Source organism: Dendrobates tinctorius, unplaced genomic scaffold (assembly GCF_039654945.1).
Source record: "Dendrobates tinctorius isolate UK_male_01 unplaced genomic scaffold, ASM3965494v1 ptg000039l, whole genome shotgun sequence".
Lineage (NCBI taxonomy): Eukaryota > Metazoa > Chordata > Amphibia > Anura > Dendrobatidae > Dendrobates > Dendrobates tinctorius.
The window spans coordinates 20,641,602-20,665,517 of NW_027361707.1; the positions used below are offsets into that span (position 1 = coordinate 20,641,602).

At 43.6% G+C, this 23,916-nt stretch overlaps 1 protein-coding gene across 2 annotated transcripts in view; it reads left to right on the forward strand.

The window, feature by feature from the left end:
- Nucleotides 1-23,916, forward strand: part of SORCS2 (sortilin related VPS10 domain containing receptor 2) — a 1,190,324-nt gene that overhangs the window by 900,521 nt on the left and 265,887 nt on the right. The window lies entirely within an intron of this gene.

The following is a 23,916-nucleotide window of genomic DNA, read 5'->3' on the forward strand; positions in this document are numbered from 1 at the left end:
AGTGATGATGGAGAACAAGCGAGTACCGAGACAGGAATTGGAACTGTGTGTGAAGATGCTCGTATTGTGAAGGAAACGTTCATAAAGTTGTGTACCCGCTCTTTACTACATGTATTCCCCACCAAGTTATCGTTCAGTAAAAAAAGTTTATTTTTGACTGGTGGTCTGATTTCCCTCATTGAACTGTTCAACATCTCATCCTGGCAATCCAAATCATCAGTAACAGCCTACAAGGGCATAACACCCCCATAGCACAAGTCCACACACCCAGCCAGGACCCCCAGTTTCATGTAAATGGCGGGGGGAAGAAACGAGTGCCTCACCCACAGCTTCTGCTTTGTGCCATGTTACAGATACAAGGAACTTTAGTCTTGCACAGAGGTATGACACTCTACCTTAATTGGCCCCTAGGAACCTGTCACTAGGATTTGGGCAACAAAATCACCATTATATGAACATTGTTTTGCTTATCTGCTCTCAGAGAGCTGATTGTGCCTTGGGCAGATGTAAGGGGAGGGCAGGACGGTAGTTGTAGCCAAGGACACCGAGGCTCTGGTGTCCTGACCTCCTCCCACAGAAAAACCTTCAGCATCTACCGGTGTACCTGTTCTAGCTGCTGGTCCATGGTCAGGGATTCCACTGCGGTGCGACCCAGCTCCTGCACACTTGATTCCAGTGCATGAAGAGGAAATAATGGACACAGATACCGGTTCTGATGCAAAATCAATGCTTTTACTTTCTTCTTTAACGGTCCCGGACACATCAGTAACATCACAGTCCACACAGCATTCCTCCTGCTCTTTCCCTTTCTGACTTTCTTCTCCCTCATGTACATTCCGGAGTATTAGTGCCTTTGGCGGTACCGCAGCTTCACCTCAGTACATAGGGGATCCCGTTTGTCTGTTTCACCCCAGACTTGCCAGCTTCAGCCCTATTGAGAATCTGCCACATAATGAACATTCTGCGCCCTGCACGGCTATTGGGACCACGTTTCCTCTCTATTTCTTGCTGCCGACTTGAACTGTAACTTCCCCGGGTGCACCGGTCTTATCCAGCACCCGTCTGACTGTGCCCATGCTTCTCCATTTTAACAACGTTGCGTAGCTGCTATGATGTCCTGGGCTTAGAGCCCTTGTAGACATGTCGGGCGTGCTCACCCTCCAAGCTAATTCCTACAACCTACGCTTACTTAACTCATAGCAGGTCCTGCTATAGTTAACCCCTAATTGAACTTCCTAACAACTATACCTATCAGTGACCCACTAGTATGCCTCATCTAGTGGCCCATTCCAATACTACACTTACCCATATCTATGATCTCTATACTACAAGTGTCCTCCTCTACTGTTCCCAATGGAAGCACTGTCTTACCCTAATCTGTACAGAATTGCAATACAATACAAAGTCATAACAAAGCATAATATCTTACAGTTTGGTAACACAAAATCGTTGCAGTACCAAAAAGACAGTCAGTAATACACAGCTGTGTAGCAGTATCGAAACATAATAGCATATTTACATTAATAACATCTTTACATGAGAGGAGTTCTTAAAGGGGATGAGGCATTAAAGGGGTGTTCCATTGCAATCCCCTACACAGCTCCAAAGCATAAAGCTCCCTATGCACATTAGAAAGCTGTATGGCTGACAGCCATCTCTCGCAACCCTCCATACACAGGAACATTCAGCTTTCTCTCCTAGCCCTCCGTACACAGGAATGCTTGGCTTGGCCAACAGCTATCTCTCTTGACCCTCCGTACATAGGAACACTTGGTTGACAGATATCTCTCCCGATCCTCCATATACAGGAACACTCAGCTTTCTCTCCTAACCCTCCGTACACAGGAATGCTTGGCTTGGCCAACAGCTATCTCTCTTGACCCTCCGTACATAGGAACACTTGGTTGACAGATATTTCTGCCGACCCGCCGTACACAGGAACGCTTAGCTTGGCTAACAGCTATATCTCCTCACTCTTCGTGCACAAGAATGCTTGGCTTGGCCAACAGCTATCTCTCTTGACCCTCCATACGTAGGAACACTTGGTTGACAGATATTTCTGCCGACCCGCCGTACACAGGAACGCTTAGCTTGGCTAACAGCTATATCTCCTCACTCTTCGTGCACAAGAATGCTTGGCTTGGCCAACAGCTATCTCTCTTGAACGTCCATATGTAGGAATACTTGGTTGACAGATATCTCTCCCGATCCTCCATATACAGGAACATTCAGCTTTCTCTCCTAACCCTCCGTACACAGGAATGCTTGGCTTGGCCCACAGCTATCTCTCTTGACCCTCCGTACGTAGGAACACTTGGTTGACAGATATTTCTGCCGACCCGCCGTACACAGGAACGCTTAGCTTGGCTAACAGCTATATCTCCTCACTCTTCGTGCACAAGAATGCTTGGCTTGGCCAACAGCTATCTCTCTTGAACGTCCATATGTAGGAATACTTGGTTGACAGATATCTCTCCCGATCCTCCATATACAGGAACATTCAGCTTTCTCTCCTAACCCTCCGTACACAGGAATGCTTGGCTTGGCCCACAGCTATTTCTCTTGACCCTCTGTACGTAGGAACACTTGGTTGACAGATATTTCTGCAGACCCGCCGTACACAGGAACGCTTAGCTTGGCTAACAGCTATATCTCCTTACTCTTCGTGCACAAGAATGCTTGGCTTGGCCGACAGCTATCTCTCTTGAACGTCCATATGTAGGAATACTTGGTTGACAGATATCTCTCCCGATCCTCCATATACAGGAACATTCAGCTTTCTCTCCTAACCCTCCGTACACAGGAATGCTTGGCTTGGCCCACAGCTATCTCTCTTGACCCTCCATACGTAGGAACACTTGGTTGACAGATATTTCTGCCGACCCGCCGTACACAGGAACGCTTAGCTTGGCTAACAGCTATATCTCCTCACTCTTCGTGCACAAGAATGCTTGGCTTGGCCAACAGCTATCTCTCTTGAACGTCCATATGTAGGAATACTTGGTTGACAGATATCTCTCCCGATCCTCCATATACAGGAACATTCAGCTTTCTCTCCTAACCCTCCGTACACAGGAATGCTTGGCTTGGCCCACAGCTATTTCTCTTGACCCTCCGTACGTAGGAACACTTGGTTGACAGATATTTCTGCCGACCCGCCGTACACAGGAATGCTTAGCTTGGCTAACAGCTATATCTCCTTACTCTTCGTGCACAAGAATGCTTGGCTTGGCCGACAGCTATCTCTCTTGACCCTCCGTACGTAGGAACACTTGGTTGACAGATATTTCTGCCGACCCGCCGTACACAGGAACGCTTAGCTTGGCTAACAGCTATATCTCCTTACTCTTCGTGCACAAGAATGCTTGGCTTGGCCCACAGCTATTTCTCTTGACCCTCCGTACGTAGGAACACTTGGTTGACAGATATTTCTGCCGACCCGCCATACACAGGAACGCTTAGCTTGGCTAACAGCTATATCTCCTTACTCTTCGTGCACAAGAATGCTTGGCTTGGCCGACAGCTATCTCTCTTGACCCTCCGTACGTAGGAACACTTGGTTGACAGATATTTCTGCCGACCCGCCGTACACAGGAACGCTTAGCTTGGCTAACAGCTATATCTCCTTACTCTTCGTGCACAAGAATGCTTGGCTTGGCCGACAGCTATCTCTCTTGAACGTCCATATGTAGGAATACTTCGTTGACAGATATCTCTCCCGATCCTCCATATACAGGAACATTCAACTTTCTCTCCTAACCCTCCGTACACAGGAATGCTTGGCTTGGCCCACAGCTATCTCTCTTGACCCTCCATACGTAGGAACACTTGGTTGACAGATATTTCTGCCGACCCGCCGTACACAGGAACGCTTAGCTTGGCTAACAGCTATATCTCCTCACTCTTCGTGCACAAGAATGCTTGGCTTGGCCAACAGCTATCTCTCTTGAACGTCCATATGTAGGAATACTTGGTTGACAGATATCTCTCCCGATCCTCCATATACAGGAACATTCAGCTTTCTCTCCTAACCCTCCGTACACAGGAATGCTTGGCTTGGCCCACAGCTATTTCTCTTGACCCTCCGTACGTAGGAACACTTGGTTGACAGATATTTCTGCCGACCCGCCGTACACAGGAACGCTTAGCTTGGCTAACAGCTATATCTCCTTACTCTTCGTGCACAAGAATGCTTGGCTTGGCCGACAGCTATCTCTCTTGACCCTCCGTACGTAGGAACACTTGGTTGACAGATATTTCTGCCGACCCGCCGTACACAGGAACGCTTAGCTTGGCTAACAGCTATATCTCCTTACTCTTCGTGCACAAGAATGCTTGGCTTGGCCCACAGCTATTTCTCTTGACCCTCCGTACGTAGGAACACTTGGTTGACAGATATTTCTGCCGACCCGCCGTACACAGGAACGCTTAGCTTGGCTAACAGCTATATCTCCTTACTCTTCGTGCACAAGAATGCTTGGCTTGGCCGACAGCTATCTCTCTTGACCCTCCGTACGTAGGAACACTTGGTTGACAGATATTTCTGCCGACCCGCCGTACACAGGAACGCTTAGCTTGGCTAACAGCTATATCTCCTTACTCTTCGTGCACAAGAATGCTTGGCTTGGCCCACAGCTATTTCTCTTGACCCTCCGTACGTAGGAACACTTGGTTGACAGATATTTCTGCCGACCCGCCGTACACAGGAACGCTTAGCTTGGCTAACAGCTATATCTCCTTACTCTTCGTGCACAAGAATGCTTGGCTTGGCCGACAGCTATCTCTCTTGAACGTCCATATGTAGGAACACTTGGTTGACAGATATCTCTCCCAATCCTCTGTACACAGGGACTGTCAGCTTGATTGACAGTTTTTACTCCTGCCCCTCCGTACACAGGAACTCTCGGCTCGGCTGACAGCTATCACTCCCGACCCTCCATACACAAGAACACTCGGCTTGGCTAACAGCTATTTCTCCAGATTTCCAAACACACAGGAGCGCTTGGTTTGGCTGACAGGTTTCTCTCAAAACTCTCCGTACACAGGAATGCTCAGCTCGGCTAACAGCTATTTCTCCCAATTTCCCCACATGCACAGGAATGCTCGGCTCGGCTGACAGGTTTCTCTCCCGATCCTCAATACACAGGAACTCTCAGCTGACAGCTATTTCTCCCGATTTCCCCACATGCATAGGAATGCTCTGCTCAGCTGACAGCTATTTCTCTTGATTTCTCCACATGCACAGGAACAGTTGGCACAGCTGACAGGTTTCTCTTCCCGTCCTCCATACACAGGAACGCTCGGCTCGGCTGACAGCTATTTCTCCCGATTTCCCCACATGCACAGGAACGTTCAGCTCGGCTGACAGTTTTCTCTCACGATCCACCATACACAGGAACGCTCGGCTCGGCTGACAGCTATTCCTCTCGATTTCCCCATATGCACAGGAATGGTTGGCTCAGCTGACAGGTTTCTCTTCCAGTCCTCCATACACAGGACCGCTCTGCTCGGTTGACAGCTATTTCTCCCTTTTTCCCCATACACAGTAATGCTTGGCTGACAGTTATTTCTCCAGATTTCCCCACATACACAGGAAAGCTCGGTTTAGCTGACAGTTTTCTCTTCCGATCCTCCATACACAGGAACTCTCGGCTTGTCCGACAGCTATTTCTCCCGATTTTACGGCCCTGCTGAGCGTTGCTGTGTATTCTATGAGAAAGTCATTGCCAGAATTATTTGGCAGCTTATCTAGAAGAGAACAAAATGATCGGTTGTTGGAAATCCATCAAGCCTGATCCTTTTCTCCTTTTCTCCCCAACATCATCTTTTCAAATAAATAAAACGGAGTCGCAATACCAAACACATTCTAGGAATAAGAGGGATGTTGTTCTCAAATGAAAAGTACAGCCTTTACGAGACTCATTTTTTAACATTGCTCTATCGGTTTTAAGCCATATTCCCACATATCGTAAATGCTTTATTTTTTGTTGCGCTGCATTTTTTTTCCAGGACATCAGCTGAATTTAGCTGTTCAAGTAGTAAAGTGGATGTGAATTCACGAAAACATCTGCCCACTGGGCGCTTAAAATGCTGTTGTATTTTGTTATTTGGTTTGTTTTTTTTCCTTATAGGTTTCCATGGAGAGTCTGATATAAGTGCAGAATCCCATTTTTCTGCGCTAAAAAAAAATGAGTAAAAAATGCTTTTTCAAATCTGCACTAAAAATGCAACCAAATAAGTAGGAAAATAAATAAGAGAAGCAAACATGCAATAATCAGAGCAGATATTGTTATGATTCTTAAGGTGTATTTTCTTGTGGACACCTGCAGAAGAAATGCAGCAGAGACAAAGCATGGCCGCATACTTTAATGGTGCATAGGCATAAACCCATGTAATTATTTATTTTTTTTCATGTGAAGATAGCTCATTAGATTGGATGATTTTCCGCTCTTCTATAGAAAACCGCAGATAAGACCGTATCACAATGAGACGAGATAAATGTCAAACTCTGCTCTGCTGCATAAATATTCAGATAAGACATCAGATAAAACCGTTCGAAATTAAGTTAAAATTAGTTCTTCCACAGCTCGGACTGGAGTTTGGCAATTAGTGGCTGCTTTGTGCATAACAACAGTGAGCGCTCATATCTGATGGTGGCGCTTCAAAGAACAATTCATTCAGTAATGAAGCGCAGCAGCAATATGAGGGTAATATCAGATGAAAGTGGTGTACTTTTCTGGAAAATCAGATGCATTTCATAATATGAAAGGAAAAATGCAAACAGAGGCCATATGGAACATGTAATTAGGGATTTCTGGGCTTAGCTCCGCCTATAATGAACATGGAGTATGAAGTCAACATCTATCTATCTATATATATATATACACTGTATATATATATACAGTACAGACCAAAAGTTTGGACACACCTTCTCATTCAAAGAGTTTTCTTTATTCTCATGACTATGAAAATTGTAGATTCACTCTGAAGGCATCAAAACTATGAATTAACACATGTGGAATTATGTAATTAACGAAAAAGTGTGAAGCAATTGAAAATATGTCTTATATTCTAGGATCTTCAAAGTAGCCATCGTTTGCTTTGATTACTGCTTTGCACACTCTTGGCATTCTCTTGATGAGCTTCAAGAGGTGGTCATCGGAAATGGCCTTCCAACAGTCTTGAAGGAGTTCCCAGAGATGCTTAGCACTTGTTGGCCCTTTTGCCTTCACTCTGCGGTCCAGCTCACCCCAAACCATCTCGATTGGGTTAAGGTCTGGTGACTGTGGAGGCCAGGTCATCTGGCATAGCACGCCATCACTCTCCTTCTTGGTCAAATAGCCCTTGCACAGCCTGGAGGTGTGTTTGGGGTCATTGTCCTGTTGAAAAATAAATGATGGTCCTACTAAACGGAAACCAGATGGAATAGCATGCCGCTGCAAGATGCTGTGGTAGCCATGCTGGTTCAGTATGCCTTCAATTTTGAATAAATCCCCAACAGTGTCACCAGCAAGCACCCCCACACCATCACACCTCCTCCTCCATGCTTCACGGTAGGAACCAGACATGTAGAGTCCATCCGTTCACCTTTTCTGCATCGCACAAAGACATGGTGGTTGGAACCAAAAATCTCAAATTTGGACTCATCAGACCAAAACACAGATTTCCACTGGTCTAATGTCCATTCCTTGTGTTCTTTAGCCCAAACAAGTCTCTTCTGCTTGTGGCCTGTCCTTAGCAGTGGTTTCCTAGCAGCTATTTTACCATGAAGGCCTGCTGCACAAAGTCTCCTCTTAACAGTTGTTGTAGAGATGTGTCTGCTGCTAGAACTCTGTGTGGCATTGACCTGGTCTCTATTCTGACCTGCTGTTAACCTGCGATTTCTGAGGCTGGTGACTCGGATGAACTTATCCTCCACAGCAGAGGTAACTCTTGGTCTTCCATTCCTGGGGCGGTCCTCATATGAGCCAGTTTCTTTGTAGCGCTTGATGGTTTTTGCCACTGCACTTAGGGACACTTTCAAAGTTTTCCCAATTTTTCGGTCTGACTGACCTTCATTTCTTAAAGTAATGATGGCCACTCCTTTTTCTTTACTTAGATGCTTTTTTCTTGCCATAATACAAATTGTAACAGTCTATTCAGTAGGACTATCAGCTGTGTATCCACCAGACTTCTGCACAACACAACTGATGGTCCCAACCCCATTTATAAGGTAAGAAATCCCACTTATTAAACCTGACAGGGCACACCTGTGAAGTGAAAACCATTTCCGGTGACTACCTCTTAAAGCTCATGAAGAGAATGCCAAGAGTGTGCAAAGCAGAAATCAAAGCAAAAGGTGGCTACTTTGAAGAACCTAGAATATAAGACATATTTTCAGATGTTTCACACTTTTTTGCTAATTTTATAATTCCACATGTGTTAATTCATAGTTTTGATGCCTTCAGAGTGAATCTACAATTTTCATAGTCATGAAAATAAAGAAAACTCTTTGAATGAGAAGGTGTGTCCAAACTTTTGGTCTGTACTTTATATATTATATAGAAACAGGAAAAGGAAGCGGCACTCCAAACATAATGAAAATTATAGGACTTCGATGGCCAATGTAGCGACATTTCGGTTCATGCTATGACTATTTCTCAAACTTGAGGAACTCTCAGTTGCAACGAGCTCGCTTACTAAGTCTCAGTTGACTTATTCTTCAGCCATCAATATCCAGGGAAACAAACAGCCTTAAAGGGAATCTGTCATCTGGTTTTTGCTCACCCATCTGAAAGCAGCATAATGTAGGGGCAGAGACCCTGATTCCAGTGATGTTTTACTTACCGGGTTGCTTGCTGCACTTTCGATAAAATCTCAGGTTTTCCCTGCTGCAGATCTACCAGTTCTCTGAATGCTGAACTTTGTATAACCCCGCCCACACCACTGATTGGCAGCGTTGTGTCTGCTGTGCATAGGCAGAAAGCTGCCAGTCAATGGGAGGTGGGGTTATACAGAGGTCATGTATTTGAAAGACTACCTGGCAGGAGGTCACCCAAAATGTCCCTATCCTTTAACTCTTTAATATATCACACATTGCGGGTGGGATTGTGTGTGTGGGAGTTTAAGAGCTGAGGCCTCTCTATACGTGATAGGTACTGGGTATATTTAATAGCCAGCATCTGTCTCCAACAGCCATGGTTGGAGATGAGCTCTTTATCAGCTTCCATCAGTGCACTGTGACGCCATTGCAGTGCGCCGATAGGAGACTATGGAAGCCGAGAGCCTGGTGGAGGCCCCTGTTACTGTCATCTTGGTACTCTTATGAAGTTCTTCTATATGCTGAGCTTCAAAGGTTAACGAGTTTCACACTATGCACTCCAATACTGTGGTATTGCTATACGTATATAGTATAAGCAATCTGACTATCTCAGGATCAAGTCCCATAAGGGAGACTAACAATAGGGTTGGGGCGAGACGGCAGTAGATTCTCATTCTCATGCTAATGTCATTCAGATCAAACTGTTATAGTACAAATTACAGTAAAAAATGTTGGAAAGAAATTTTTTTAAAATATAAAAATATATATAAAATTTCAAATCACCCCCTTTTCCCCAATTGCAAATAAAGAACTGAAAAAAATGCAGATATTTGGTATCTCCACATTCCTAAAAGTCTGATCTATAAAAATATCAAATTAATTAACCTGTTCTGCAAATGCTGTAAAAAGAGAAAAAATCAAACCGCCAGTCATAATTTTTGCCTTCTTAGAAAAAATAGAATAAATACAGATCAAAACGTCATATACAGCCAACATTTCTACATTTTACATTTTAAAAAGTACAAGAAGGAAAATGAGCAGATGCAAAAGTTTGAGCACCCTTGGAGATTTTTGTGCTCAGATAACTTTGACCAAGTTTTCAGACCTTAATTAGCCTGTTCGGGTTATGGTTTGCTCAATATCATTGTTAGGAAAGGCCAGGCGATGCAAATTTCCCAGCTTTATAAAAAGCCAGTCGTCTCCTCCTCTAACCTTGTGTCAAAAAACAGCAGCGACAGGTTTTTCTAAGCAGCTGCGTAGCACTCTGAAAATGAAAATGGTTGATGCCCACAAATGAGAAGGCTATAAGAAGTTAGAGAAGCGGTTTCACGTTGCCCTTTCCTTAGTTTGAGATGTAATTAAGAAATGGCAGTTAACTGGAACAACAGAGGTCAAGATAAGGTCTGGAAGACCAAGCACAATTTCAGTGAGACCTGCATATAGGTTTGCTAGAGAGGCAAATCATAAAGCCAGTATGACTGCAAAGACCTTCAGAAACATTTAGAAGGCTCTGGAGTTGTGGTACATTGTTCTACTGTTCTGAGACACCTTCACAAATATGACCTTCATGGAAGAGTCATCAGAAGAAAACCTCTCCTGCATCCTCAACATAAAATTCAGCAAAAGAGTTATGCAAAAGAACATCTAATCAAGCCTCATGCATTTTGGAAACAAGTCCTGTGGACCGATGAGGTTAAAATAGAACTCTTTTGTCACAATGATAAAACGTATGTGTGGAGAAAAAAATTTACAGAATGTCAGGAAAAGAACATCTTGCCTGCCATTAAGCTTGGGGGTGGATCAATTATGCCTTGGGGTTATATTGCAGCTAATGGCACAGGGAAAATTTCAGGGGTAGAGGAGAGAGTGGATTCAATGAAATTTCAAGAAATTCTTCATGCAAACATAATACAATCTGTAAAAAAAGCTGAAGTTTAAAAGAGGATGGTTTTCTACAAATGTATAATGATCCTAAACACACACAAAATCTACAATAGATCACCTCAAAAGGTACTGTGATATGCTGCTGCAGTGCAGTATAGCGCAAGCGCAACCTCTACCAGGGGGTGATGGTGAGGGAAGAGAGGTTGCACACACACAGCATAGTAACACATAGCAGCAGCACAGGTGTCACAGATAACAAAAGAGTGGCCAGACAAGCCAGAAGTCAGAGCCTACCGGTGACGTGGTATCCAAAGCGTGAGACGAAAGACGTAGTCGGGGTACAAGCCAAAGTTAAAGCCAGTCAGGGAGCGTGGTATCAGAGACGGAAAACAAGAGGCGGAGTCCAGAGATGAGACCGAGTCATACACGAGTACAGGAAGTCAGAGGCAGAAGGATCACTATATACGGGTATACGGGTCAGCGGTTCTAGCCTGGATGCTTGAACTATAGCTGACACTGGTCCGTAGGCTGCAGAGGACTGAAATAGCCCAGCCATCTCCAAAACGAGGCAGAGTGGCTTAACCCCCTCATGACCAGTCCAGAGAGAAGACAGCAGAAAACAAAGTCTGGACTGGATTGTGATAGGTGCAAACTGAAGGTTTACAATGGCCCTCACAGTCCCCTGATCTGAACATCATTGAAAATCTGTGGCTAAACCTCAAAATTGTAGGGCATTCAAGAAGACCCAGGAATCTCACAGAACTGGAAGAATGGATGAAAATCCCTCAAAGAATTGAAAAACTCTTTCCTGGCTCCAAAAAGCATTTACAAGCTGTGATACTTTCAAAAGGAGGTGCTACTAACCATGCAGGGTGCCCAAACTTTTGCGTCGGTCCATTTTCCTTTTTGTATTTTTAAAATGTAAAAATAGATGACAACATGCTTTATATATTTTTTGGCCTAAAATACAAAGGAAATGTGTCATCTTTAACTTTATGCCTTTTAGGCATAATTTAATCTTCAACTTGCTTAAACTCTTTACAATAACAGTAATTTTGAACAAGGGTGCCCAAACATTTACATGCCACTGCAAAGGGTTAAGTCATGGCATAGGACAATAAGTTTAGCCTGTAAGATTAGAAAGTATAGGATATATTTAATGGCTAGAACTAGCCTTATGTTAATAAAAGCAGGGTACTTCCTGGTAGTAAGCAAGATAGTGTAGTAACAAGTCCAAGTTCAAGCTCAGTGGGCTGCTAGGGTCAGCATGTGTCTATCAATTGAGGCAGTGGTCTCACATAGGGGCTGCCGGGCACATGCTTTTTGGGTGTGCTTTGGTGTAAAAGGGAAAATGGACAGGGGTCTGCCAAGACAGAAGGTAGTGGATTCTGGATGCACTGCCAAACGGGATGGGAGATCCCTGGGGCTAACAGAGCCAGTGGGTGAAGGGATAGTCAACGAAGAACGAATGGCAGGGCTGAAGATGGGTTGTGCTAAGAAAGTAAGGAATGTGAAGTGCTGTGCCCTGTCCCATACGCTACACCTTGATGAACTGGAACTGCTTGTTGGTCCTGAATTGTGTGTGTCGGCTCCTGAAGATGGAGATGGAGGCCTGGAGACAGTGGGGGCCTGTGGCCAACAAGGGAGTGGGAAACACCCCAATTCTGACAGCACACTGGGACTGGTACACAGTTTTTCTGTAAAGTGCCAGAGCGTAACCCGACAGCAGCTTGGTCATGATGACTACCGCTCTCGCGCTCTTTACAAAGCCAAATGCAAAAAATTATTTTTAATTCAAAATACATGCAGTAAGGTGTATTAAAAATTGCCTCCAAAGGCATCCATATTTTTTAAGCGGTGTCTCTAATGCATTTCTTTTGCATAGTAGTCAGGATGAATTCTTTCAGAATTTTCTCGCGGTGATTTTGAAAAATCGTATCAAGATTTTTATGATGCCAAATGTATACCGTTTCTTTATAAAAAAAAAATCCATTTAGAGTTTCTGGAGAGTAGAGTCTAAAATGACAAATTTCATGTTCGGCCTCCATATCTGCGCCGTTCACCTAATGTATAGCGCTGTAAATTACTGTATAATGCTTTTGCGGGAACAGAATCATGTTCTTGGGTGATGGTGATCGATGAGTTCTCCTCTCAATTAATAGTCAACAGATGGTACAGAATAGAGAGGGAAAATGGAGCTATTTTACTACATGCGGCTCTACAATCAATTATGTGACAACAGATCGGTCCTTTCAGGATTCTTTATTTACTAGCAAGAAAATACGGTATTTTATAGTATGATATTGTGGGCTGCAGCCAGGAGAATGTCACATTGTGCTCTAGGTTTTATCTCAACTGAGTCAGTCAAAAAAACAATGGGGATAAAAAAAGGATAAATATTTGACCATTTCATGTCACCAAACTGAGTTTTATTTTTTAAACATTATGATCAGGCTGAATTTCACATTTCGCAATAGTGAGACTTTTTTTGCATTTTTGTTTTTGTGTTGTGAAATAGCCACCTACTAAAACAAAAGCAAAAAAATTATTAAAAAGTGATTAAAAAGTACCCCAAAATGGTACCAATTAAATAATTGACTAATTGATAATTCACACAGAAAAACAAACTCTCATGAAGGTATCGCTCTCAGTATAGGGCAACGTAAAGAAAAATATATTTGAAATGTTTTTGAGGTGCAATAGTAGCAAAATATAAGAAAAGACTAAATTTGCTCCTGTCGAAATTAGATATGAGCAGACCCAAACTGTCTGGTGTTGAACTCAGAACTCGTACTTCTTCTGGAAGTCCATTTTAAGAGAGAGTGAGAGAGAATTTTGAAGCTCCAAAATTCAGATCCCCATACATTTCCAAGGGGTTCGGGCTCACTGGGGCTGCATTCCCAGCCGGACCAATGAACTGCGGTGACCTCCTTCAGGTTAGATCAGCGCTCGCACAGTGAAAAAAAGTCTTACAGTGCAGTGTTCACCGCTGTTCGAATTCACCGCAGTGAAATTCTCCCTGTGAACTTTTTCTCACTGTGCTAGCGGGGATCTCACCTGAGGGAGGTCACCGCAGTTCATTAGCCCGGCTGGGAATGCAGCCTCAGTGACCTGTGGTAGCCTCGATGATGTCACCGCTTTTCACTGACGCTGCGCTCACAGCAACTCATTCATCAGTGGTTCTCAGCATCTTGGCACCATCTATGTTGAAAACTATTTATCCCCAGACATGGATTACGGTATGGGACAGAACATCAGACAGATGAGGGATAGGGCTGTTTTTTATTTTTGTTTTATTACAGGAGACGAGGGCTTCAATGGAATGGGTGTTAGGTGAGTATAACTGTGTTTGTTATTTTAAAATAAAAATGAAAAAGTGTGTTTTGTTGTTATTTCAAATAAAAGATTTTATTCTGGCTGTGTCATTATTTACAATACAACTATAGGATTAGTAATTGATAGGCGTCTTATTGACACCTCTCCATTACTAAGCCGTGGGCTTGATGTCACCAGTGTGAGGCACTGACCGGTGTCATATGTGAGGGTCACTGTGTTTTACCCCCAGGATGTGCACAGAAGCGTATTGAGTCCACGGGAGTGCATTGCAGTCACAGGCATAGTTGTGATTGCAGTGCAAAATAAAAGTATATGTTGGTCTTGGGCAAGCTATTTGTCCAAGGCAGATTTAAGAAAACCTGCTCTGTGCTTTTGTTTTTGAAACGGACTACAGGATGGTAGTCCTGGCCGGCTTTTTCTTGTGGCCTATGGCCACAGGTTCCTTGAAAGAAACCCTGCAGTAGAGGGTTTGTTGTGTCAGTTTGGTTTTGCAAGCGTGCAGAGCAGAAGGCTCTGCAGAGCTCCACCTGTGTGAGGCAACACAGAGCCAAAAGGCCTGGCACCCCTCAGCATACACAGCGGTGCAGTCGCCCACAGCAACCTATCTCGAATGTGGACTATTTTGTTTCCCAGCTGCGATCCGGAGGAAATAGTATGCTGTGTATTTCTGTGAGTTGGACATTAAAACACGTTTTGCTTTGAACTTTGCTAGGTCACAGCATCATCACTGCACAGTGTGGATACTGCTGCACTATACCGGACAATACAAAGGTGACATCAACCCCACAAATATGAACTCCACTTGCCACCGCTACAGGGCAATTGGGAAGAGATGAATAAGTGCCAGAATGGGATCCCTCTATTCTTGATAACCAGCCATCTAATACATGCGCCTTTTCTGTGTGGCTGCGGCCTTATCATTTTTGGGCTAGGAAGGGCCAATATCCATGGCCTCTTACCAATCTGAGAATAATAATAATATAATAATACATTTTATTTTTATAGCGCCGACATATTCCGCAGCACTTTACATTTCAGAGGGGATTTGTACAGACAATAGACATTACAGCATAACAATAATCACATACAGTAGATTATAACAGATACCAAGAGGAATGAGGGCCCTGCTCGCAAGCTTACAGTCTATGAGGAAAGAGGTAGACATGAAAGGTGGGTGGTAACAGTTGCCCTGATTGTATGGACCAGCCATAATGTTAAGTGTGTGACAGTACAGACACAGAGGGCTAATGGATGCATAAAGCATGTGGGAACATGATGCGGGAAATCTGGTTATGGTAAAACTTTTGGCTGTGCCACACAGGGATAGATTAGGTTAATGTGTCGAGGCAATAGGCCAGTCTGAATAAATGTGTTTTCAGGGCACGCTTAAAATTGTGGGGATTGGGGACTAATCGTATTGACCTGGGAAGTGCATTCCAAAGAATTGGCGCGGCACGTGTAAAGTCTTGGAGACGGGAGTGGGAGGTTCTGACTATTGAGGATACTAACCTCAGGTCATCAGCAGAACGGAGGGCGCGGCTAGGGTGGTATACTGAAACAAGGGAGGAGATGTAGGGTGGTGCTGAGCCATGGAGGGCTTTGTGGGTGAGGGTAATGAGTTTATACTGAATTCTGGAGTGGATGGGTAGCCAGTGTAATGACTGGCACAAGGTAGAGGCATCGGTGTAACGATTGGTGAGGAATATGATCCTGGCTGCAGCATTCAAGACAGATTGGAGAGGGGAGAGTTTGGTAAGAGGGAGACCGATTAGAAGAGAGTTACAATAGTCGAGACGAGAATGAATAAGAGAAACAGTAAGAGTTTTTGCAGAGTCAAAAGTAAGAAAAGGTCGAATTCTAGAAATGTTTTTGAGGTGCAGATGACAAGAGCGAGCCAGTGATCGAATGTGGGGGGCAAAGGAAAGCTCGGAATCAAGTATGACCCCAAGACAGCGGGCCTGTTGCTGGGGAGTAATAGTGGAGCCACACACAGAAATAGCAATGTCGGGTATAGGTACATTAGTAAAGGGAGGAAACACCAGGAGTTCAGTCTTTGACAGGTTCAGTTTCAGATATAGTGAGGACATGATATTAGACACAGCGTTTAGACAATCGCCAGTGTTTTCTAGAAAGGCTGGCGTGATGTCAGGAGAAGAAGCGTATAATTGGGTGTCATCAGCATAGAGATGGTACTGGAAACCAAATCTACTGATTGTTTGACCAATAGGGGCAGTGTACAAGGAGAAGAGGAGGGGGACTAGAACCGATCCTTGGGGGACCCCAACAGTAAGGGGAAGGTGAGAGGAGGAGGAACCGGCAAAAGATACAGTAAAGGAGCGGTCTGAGAGATAGGAGGAGAACCAGGAGAGAACGGTGTCCTTGAGGCCAATGGAACGGAGCATAGTGAGGAGGAGCTGATGATCCACAGTGTCGAATGCTGTATGAAGAGAATAGAGAATAAGTAGCCCTCAGCTTTAGCAAGGCTTTTTGCCAGAAATGTGGGGGACCCAACACCGATTTTTAAAATTATTTATTTAAATAATTAAAAAAACAGCATGGGGACCCCTCTATTCTTGATAAACAGCCTTGCTGAAGCTGACAGCTAAGGGTTGCAGCCCACAGCTGTCAGTTTTACCTGGCTGGTTATCAAAAAACACAGGGAAACCAAAACTGTTTTCTTTTATATATTTATTCATAGTGCAGGCGGCAACGGATGAATACTCTCATCAGCTGCCAACTGCTCTTACTGTTATTATTAGCAGCAGGTGTAGGCTGATGGAAGTAGTAGTTCCATCAGCCAGCACCTGCTCTCGCTGTTATCAGCTGAATACAACTCTTAACATTCTCCCCTTCTAGCGCTGACTGCAGGACAAGCAGAGAAGAATGTTGAGAGCGGTGTTCAGTACCTGATGCTGGGGAACAGCGCAAACAGTACCACTGCTTCCCAGGAGCCGGTACGTGTGGAAGTAATGTGGCACACAGGCAGCGCATGGTTGTCACACATATGCCAGAAGTATGACACACATGTACACATGAACACATGGACACGATATCTCCGGTACTGGTTTTTCCGGTAGCGGAAATATCAGGACATGTGAATGAGCCCTTAGAATGAGTGATAAAAGTTGGTCCACTGTCAGGGAACAGAAATGCTCTGTTGTTCCCCATTGGTCACATACTTTAATGACGCACAATGACTCAAAAAATACTGTTTGTTAGGAAATCTGATAGACTCTCAATATAAAATTACAATAAGAAACTCCATCTAAAGCCTGCTTTTCCCATTGATGTATACCCTCAATTTTTCCACTACGTTTGCATATATACCATCATTTGTTTCCAGAACCTTCTAAGCCTTTTCCTTTAATCCTGTACAGAGATACTCCATATACCACAAATGAGCATAAGACCAGACAATTTTGAACACCTATTTGAAAGAACGTCACAAAATAATTTTGGCAAGTAATTATTTTGCCCTTGTTTTTATGCCCTATCAAGTTAGCAAGCATCATATTTCTACTTCTATCATAAATAGGTCCATTGTGACGACGACTACTGGTGACCACAGAAAAAAAAAAAAATATAGTGCTGTCACAGATATAGGAAGTCTTTGGAAAAGCCAGAATCAGAACACTAGAAATGTAACTTTTGCTTTTTGGCCCCATTACAAAAGTTTTAACACAAACCCATAGCTATAATGGGTCATTTATTAGACTGCTGACTTTTTATACAGCACAAAAGCTTTTGGGCCCCTGAGCCTCAATGGGAAGGGTGTAGCTGTTACCTCTGTACCCATTAAAGTAAAAAGCATAGGGATTATTATAAAATAAAAAATTGAACTAGAAATTATGACTTCCCGACGATCAGTCACCCGATTGGCTGCAGGGATTAGAAGACTGACTGACCAGACATCCTTACTTCCCATCACCTGACTGGTACAAGCAATTATTGGCTTCAACAATCACATGATGCCATACATGAACACATAACCATTGAGGATAGTGACTGGCTGCGGCTAGCTAGTGAATGATGATGAGGGTGCAATCACTTCTGATATTGGTGGGGACAATACTTTGAATGTGGAGGAGAATCAAGCAGTATTTCTATTTTTCATAATGATCCCTATGGTCTGCTAAATTTTAAAAAGTACTGGAAAACCCCTGTAAGCTTTATAGTAACAGGCACATAAGGCTCAGTCAACTTCTGTTTTAGTCTTATATCTAAATACACTGGCTAGGGAAAAGTAGATTTTGCAAACACCCCCTAGGAACAAATACGCCAAACTCCTCCTCTCCCTTCCCCTTCAGTCCAGCCCCTGAGCAGCACATCTAGAGCCTAATACTGTAGAGTATATGATTAATGGTTACTATTGTTCTCTTTTGTGTTATTTTTACTCACAAGCTTAGATAAGTTTGAGTATTATAGTCACAATTTATTATATCTGCCCTCAATCTGCTATCATTTTGCCTTTAATTCTGCGACATTATAAAGGTATTTGTTGCAGCCGTTACATTTTTAGCATCCAAGTCGGATAAAATTAGAATCTATTTTTACCGCTGTACAATCTGTTCAATTACAGGTGTTATTCGCAGCCATTAAATTGATTTATAGTGTTTGTGAAATCATATATTTTTTTTTTTTTAAAAAGCTCATCTATTTTTATTGCACGGCAGAATATTTTGCCCTTTTAAAAGCTTAAACAACAATTTAGTCTTTTTACAGCTTTCTTTAAACATATGTGTAAGAAAAAGAAAAAAGCCACATAGGCATAGTTTATGTTAATCTTGTTCTGTAGATGCAATTAAATACTTAACTTGAAGTATTAGTGAGTATTTACGCAGAATATTGTAAATGAATACAAAAAAACCCACAAAAAAATAAATATATAATTAAAAAAAATTGTCAAATGAGTGCGAGTTTCAAAACACATCACATCCGGTGACGTCACTCCTGGTTGCAACATCACGTGATTTGAATGCACTACTTCCGAATGCACGGGAATTTTAGAAAAGGGAAAAGCTCACTCACAGGGTACTTGTGGAGGTATGTGGAGGGGGGTTTTCTCTTAATTTTAATGTATATTTAATAAAAGTATTTCTCAGGGGTATACGGTGTCGGTGAATTTATATTTGTCATGATCCCAGTGCAGGTTTTTGAGCTGCACACCGGTGGTTAATGTCTGGAGCTCTGTGCAGGTTTTGACCTGCACACTTGGGGTTAATGATTGTGGCCTCTTTCTGGTTCTGGGAGGGCTTCATAAACCCCTGGGTAGCTTCAATCCCTGCCAGTTATACTTTCGCCTTTGGCCTAGTGTGCTGACCCCCGTGTGCCTGTTTGTTGCTATAGCTTGTTTATATGGTTCTGACCTGATTCTGTTTCCCGTTGTGAGTTTGCCTGTTGATTTTGTACTGCGTTATTATCTGTGTATGACTCATTGCCTGTGACCTGACTACTCTCTGCTCGCCCCTCTTGTATCTTGCAGCTATCTCTGTGTGTGACTCATTGGCTACGTCCTGACTATTCTCACTGTCTATTCCCCTTGGTAACTTTGTCTCGCAGTTACCCTGCTAGGAGTTATCTTGCAGCTCCTAGCTCTGTGGAGTTTAGGCCATGCCCCTAGCAGTCACGTGCTTCAGGTCCTGCGGCTCTGAAGTACGCATCTACTCGGTTGCTGCCCGCTCCACAGGTATCTTTGAGCACTGTTCGCTTTACTCAGGACACGCGCACTGGCTCAGTGAGCAAGTTCAGTGCGGTGTCTCTGACATTATAACTGGCCTACAATTTTTTTTTTCTCTCCTCACTTCTGCAGCATGGACCCAATGTGTGCTATATCTGAGCAGGTGAGAAGCTTGACTCAGTCACTGCAGAAGCTTAGTTGGGAACACCAAGCTCTGGCCCAGTCCCAACGGCAGGTTGAGGACTCAGTTCAGGGGGTACTTTCCGCAGGCTTCCAGCAGGTGGGGAATAGAGATGTAATTTTAGTCCCACCTGAATCCCCGGTTAAATTGCCAGATATATTTTCTGGTAACAAGGATGAGTTCAGGGCATTTAAGGAGGGCTGTAAGCTTTTTTTTTCTTTGAGACCCCGCTCCTCTGGGGATGAGAAACAGAGGGTGGGGGTGGTGATGTCCCTGCTTAGGGGGTCCCCACAAGCCTGGGCATTTTCGCTTTCCTCTTCTGCCCCTGAGAGAATGTCTGTGAATGCATTTTTTGAAGCCTTAGGGCTTATCTATGATGAGCCTGATAGAGTGCGGTTGGCTGAGGACAAAGTGATGAGTGTCTGTCAGGGGGAGCACTCGGCCGAATGGTTCTGTACTGAATTCAGACGTTGGGCAGCGGAGATTTCCTGGAGTGATGCCGCCCTTCGGGGGCTGTTCCACAGAGGCCTGTGTGAACGTCTGAAGGATGCTTTGGCACTCCATCCTCCGCCTGACTCCCTGGAGGATGCCATGGTCCAAGCGGTTCGCATGGATCGCAGGCTGCGGGCTAGAGGCATTATGCAACGGGAAACGCCCTTATTCTTCAGTGGAGATGAGACCCAGACTCTTCCTATGGCTATGGAGGTGAGCGCTGTCACCTGTGAGGGAAAGGAAAGAAGACGCCGCCGGGAAAAGCAGTTGTGCTTCTATTGTGGGAAATCTGGACAATGGAAGAAGGACTGCCCCTCCTGTCCGTCATCCTCCAAGATGGCGGGAAACGACTAGGTCTGGGTAGTAATCGAGGAGGCTACCCAGACCTTCAGGTACAATTTTCCTCATGTGCAAAAATGGTGCTGCAGGTGGAACTGGAACTTGGTTATGGTCCTGTTCAGACTACTGCTTTTATTGACTGCGGTTCGGCTGTGAACCTGATTGATACCAAGGTTATGACTCTTAATAAGATAGGGACAGTCAGGCTCCATGATCCTGTTAAACTTACCAGTGGAAAAGCCAAACTTCACATGCCACAAATGCAAGCTTGTGACCCTGTTGAAGGAAAAGTTGCAAAATCTCGAAGAGAGGTTAGCTACGTTGAAGATCATTAAGGAAGGTGAAGAGTTCTTGGACAGAGCAGAATTATCTGTTCATGTTACAGAAAGAGAAGACATTCGAAGTGCACCTGAAGAAACAGAGGAATGGAGACATGTGACCCAGAGAAGCAGGAGGATCAGGAGGCAGTCAGAACCCATACTGCTCAGAAACCAGTACCAGGCTCTCACGCAGGAAAACGATGAAGAAATACATCAGGATAAGACTTTGCCAACAAACAGCAACCTTGTACGCCTTCAGAGTCCTCCTGGATGGAGAAAGAAAAATGTTGTGAAGAAGAAACGGAGAGTGGTGGTTATGGGGGATTCCCTGTTGAGAGGAACAGAGGCCGCTATCTGCAGACCGGATATAAGAGAAATGTGCTGTCTTCCAGGAACAAAAATTAAAGATGTGTCTGACAGGATATCAGGACTCTTCAGACCTACAGATGACTACCCATTCCTGCTACTACATGTAGGGACAAATGACACCGCAAGAAACGACCTGGAAACCATCTGCAGAGACTTTGAAGACTTAGGCAAGAAAGTGAAAGAACTGGGAGCGCAGGTGGTCTTCTCTTCCATCCTCCCAGTGGATGGCCATGGAACAAGGAGGTGGAATAAGATTCTGCAGGTGAACAACTGGCTACGTCGATGGTGCCGTCAGCAACGATTTGGATTTCTGGATCACGGAGTGAACTACTTATACGATGGACTACTTGCTAGAGATGGGGTGCACCTTACGAAGACTGGAAAGCATGTATTTGGAAGTCGCCTTGCTACACTTGTAAGGAGAGCTTTAAACTAGAACAACATGGGAAGGGAAGCAAAAGACCAGAAAAAGCCAAACACCTGACAAATGCTATTGAGAACTCTGCTATTAGAAGTGGAAAGGAAGAACAAAGACGAAAGAATCTAATTAATAAAAATATTGGAGAAAGAGAAACCAATCACAAACTAAAATGTTTCTATACTAATGCACAAAGCATGGGCAACAAACAAGGAGAATTGGAACTACTAGCACAGGAAAAGAAATATGATGTCATTGGAATCACTGAAACTTGGTGGGACAATACACATGATTGGAATACAAGGCTAGAAGGATACAACTTATTTGCAAGAAACAGACTTGATAAACGAGGAGGGGGTGTCACATTGTATGTTAGAAACGCGTATATCTGCACAGAGATTGAAGCTTCAGAGACTGGGAGTTCTGTGGAAACTGTTTGGGTAAAAATACAAGGACAGAACAATGGAAAGGACACCATTGTAGGCATTTACTACAGGCCGCCTGTGCAAGCTGAAGATATGGATGAACTCTTGATGCATCAAATGGCCAAGTTCTCCAAAAAATATGACATAGTTGTCATTGGAGATTTCAACTATCCAGACATTTGTTGGGAATCTCTCTCAGGCAAAACTAATAGGTCAAGGAAATTCTTATCCTCTCTTGCTGACAACTTTATCTTCCAAAAGGTAAGGGAGAAAACAAGGGGAACTGCTACCTTGGATCTAATCCTTATAAACAGGGAGGAAATGGTTGAGGAGGTAAAAGTGGCTGGGACTCTAGGAGGTAGCGACCATGCTATTTTAGAATTTTGGATAACTAGAGGCGGAAGACCTGTGAAGACTCAGACGTCAAGGTTAGATTTCAGAAAGGCAGATTTTAAGGGATTCAGAAAGAGAATTGGAGGGATCCAATGGCTGGATATCCTTAAAGACAAAAATGTCCAGGAAGGATGGGAAATCTTGAAAAATGAAATTCTCAAAGCACAGTTGTTAACAATTCCGAAAAGAGGGAAGAATAGGAAGCATTTAAGGAAACCAGGATGGATGAACACAGAACTTAAGCACATGCTAAAAAGGAAGAAAAAAATGTTTATAAAATGGAAAGAGTGAGGCATATCTAAAGAAGAAAATAATGCTGTCTGCAGAACCTGCAGGGCACAAATCAGATTATCTAAAGCTGAAAATGAATTGAGGCTTGCAAGAGATGTCAAAAGCAATAATAAAGGATTTTGGGGATATGTCAAAAGTAAAAGAAAAGTCAAAGATGCTATAGGATTTTTACAGGATGAAAATGATGAAATGGTAAGACAGGATGTTGAGAAGGCTGAACTTTTAAATTCCTATTTTGCATCTGTTTTCTCTCAGAAAGGAAATGTAACATCAACTGTTATTCACTGTCCTATTAAGGGAATAGAAGAATCCAGGATATCTATAAACAGAAAGATAGTGAGGAAACACTTAGCTAACCTAAATGAATTCAAGTCTCCAGGTCCAGATGAATTACACCCCAGAGTACTGAAGGAGATAGCAGAAGAAATTTTTGAACCCCTCTCCATAATCTTTGAAAATACTTGGAGAACAGGAGAAGTGCCAGAAGACTGGAGAAGAGCAAATGTTGCTCCTATCTTCAAAAAGGGGAAGAAGGCGGACCCAGGCAACTATAGGCCGGTGAGTCTGACTTCTATACCAGGAAAGATCTTTGAACAAATTATTAAACAACATGTATGTCAATACCTGGATAAGAATGAAGTGATTAAACAGAGTCAGCATGGGTTTGTAACTAATAAGTCATGTCAGACTAGTTTAATTTCCTTCTATGACGGTATTACTGATTGGGCGGATCAAGGAAATGCTGTAGATATAGTATATCTTGACTTCAGCAAAGCATTTGACAAAGTCTCTCATACAATCCTTATTGAAAAAATGACTAAGTATGGAATGGACAAGGCAACTGTTAGGTGGATTCATAACTGGCTTAGTGATCGGACCCAAAGAGTGGTCGTAAATGGCTGCACATCCAGTTGGAAGAATGTCTCAAGTGGGGTACCACAGGGCTCTGTCCTGGGCCCTGTATTGTTCAACATCTTTATCAACGATTTAG